We start from the raw sequence: 2734 nt of genomic DNA on the forward strand, positions 1-2734 counted from the left end.
TCTCTTTGTAGTGCTGAGGCAGGATTCTCTTGCTTTGCCCTTGCTTGTATCTGGGTCAAAGTTCTGGATAGTGGTCCTGGGGCAAGGAGGAGTGTTGAAGTGGTAAAGCTTGTGGCAGTGGTACAGAGGGAATCCTCCTTACAGTTCCAAGGCAGAAAAGAGTACCTGTGGTCACTCATAGACCAGAGCACAGTCCGGGAAAAGAGTAAATACCTCACCTTTGATCATACCATCTTGGAAGAACTGAAATATTATAGGTCCCTAGAAGTATCTCTGAAAACAGTTGCACAAAACCCCTGAAGTTTGAGACAGCACATCATTCAGACTGGAAGCAGACCACTACCTTAACAAAGAGTTTAAAAGTCAAGTAATTGGCTGGGAACATGAGCAAACAGTGCAAAAAATCAGACTATGGAATCTTACTTTGGTGTCAAAGAAGATCAAAACATACAAACAGAAAAGAACAAAGTCAAATCTCCTACATCTAAAGCCTCCAAGATAAATTTGAATCAATCCCAGGTCATGGAAGGGCTCAAAAAGGATTTTGAGAAGCAAGTAAGAGAAGTAGAGGAAAAACTGGAAAGAGAAATGAGAGTGATGTAAGAAAATCATGAAAAACAAGTCAACACCTTGCTAAATGAGACGCCACCCAAAATACTGAAGAAAATAACACTTTAAAAATAGCCTAACCTAAATGGCAAAAGAGGTCCAAAAAGTCAATGAGGAGAAGAATGCCTTAAAAAGCAGAATTGGCCAAATGGAAAAGGAAGTCAAAAAGCTCACTGAAGAAAATATTTCCTTAAAAATTAGAATGGAGCAAATGGAAGCCAATGACTTTATGAGAAATCAAGAGTTATAAAACAAAACCAATAGAATTTTAAAAAGAAGACAATTTGAAATATATCATTGGAAAAAACAACTGACCTGGAAAATAGATCCAGGAGAGATAATTTTAAAATCATTGGACTATCTGCAAGCCATGATCAAAAGAAGAGGGTAGGCATCATCTTTCAAGAATTTATCAAGGAAAAGTGGGCTGATATTCTAGAACCAGGGTGTAAAATAGAAATTGAAAGAATTCACCAACCACCTCTTGAGATCCCCAAAGGAAAACTCCTAGGAATATTATAGGCAAATTCCACGCTTCCCAGGTCAAGGAGAAAATACTGCAAGCAGCCAGAAAGAAACAATTCAAATATTGTGGAAACTCAATCAGGATAACATGAGATTTAACAGCTTCTACATTAATGTATTGGATGGCTTGGAATACAATATTCCAGAGGTCAAAGGAGCTAGGATTAAAACCAAGAATCACCCCCCAACAAAATTGAGTGTAATTCTTCGGGGGGGAAAATGGGCATTCAGTGAAATGGAGGTCTTTCAAGCATTGTTGATGAAAAGATGATAGCTGAATAGAAAATTTGACTTTCAAATACAAGACTCAAAAGAAGCATGAAAAGGTAGACAGGAAAGAGAAATCATAAGGGACTTATTAAAGTTGAACTGTTTACATTCCTACATGTAAAGATGATATTTCTAACTCATAAGACCTTTCTCAATATTAGGGTAGTTGGAGGGGAAAAATATGTATGTATTATACATACATAAATACACACACACACACACACATAGAGTGCACAGGGTTAGTTGAAGATGAAGGGATGATATCTAAAAAAATAAAATGAAGGTGTGAGAGAGGATTATACTAGGAGAATGAGAAAAGGAGAGGTAGAATGGGGTAAATTATCTCACATAAAACAGACAAGACGAAGCTTTTACAGTGAAGGGGATGGTGAGAGGGAATGAGTAAATCTTACTCTTATTGGATTTGGCTTAAGGAAAGAATAATATACACACTCAATTGGGAATGGAAATCTATCTTACACTACAGGAGAATGGGGGGATGGGATGAGATAGGGGGATGATAGAGGGGAGAGTACATTTGGGGAAGGGATAAACAGAAGTAAACACTTTTGAGGAGGGACAGTGTCAAAGGAGAGAATAGAATAAATGGAGAGGGTGAGAGAGGAGGAAGGGAAATATAGTTAGTTTTTCACAACATAACTATTATGGAAGTGTTTTGCATGACTACACATGTATAATCTGTGTCGAGTTTCTTGCCTTCTCAATGAGGGTGGGTGTGGAGAGAGGAAGGGAGAGAATTTGGAACCCCAAATTTTAAAAACAAATGTTAAAAATTGTATTTTCATACAACTGGGAAATAAGATATATAAGCAATGAGGTATAGAAATCTATCCTGCCCTACAGGAAAATTGAAGGGGAAGGGGATAAGACAAAAGGGTAGGAGATAGAAGGGAGGGAAGATTAAGGGAAGGGGTATTCAGAATCTCACCATCTTGAGGTGGGAGGAGGGGAGAGATGGGAGAAAATTTGGAATTCAAAATCTCGTGGAAGTGAATGTTGACAACTAAAAATAAATAAATTAATTTTAAAAAAGTAAAAAAAAAAGAAAAACCAAAGACATCAACAAAATAAAAAGAAGTACATCATGATATCACTAAATCAACTGGACTAATACTTTTGCAGATTACTAATGATTAAGCTCTTCCTTAGAGAAAAAAAAAGAAAGAGTCATAAAGGGCCATGTTGCTAAATCAACTCATCGTATCTTGAAGACTTGAGATTCATAGCACTCTGTATGGCAGCTATAATTAAATCAAATTTGCTGAGTTCAATAGTTAGAATATAAGGTTGATTTGCCTCAGTTCTCAGA

This window comes from Vombatus ursinus, unplaced genomic scaffold (genome assembly GCF_900497805.2).
Source record: "Vombatus ursinus unplaced genomic scaffold, bare-nosed wombat genome assembly UNPS02014832.1, whole genome shotgun sequence".
NCBI lineage: Eukaryota > Metazoa > Chordata > Mammalia > Diprotodontia > Vombatidae > Vombatus > Vombatus ursinus.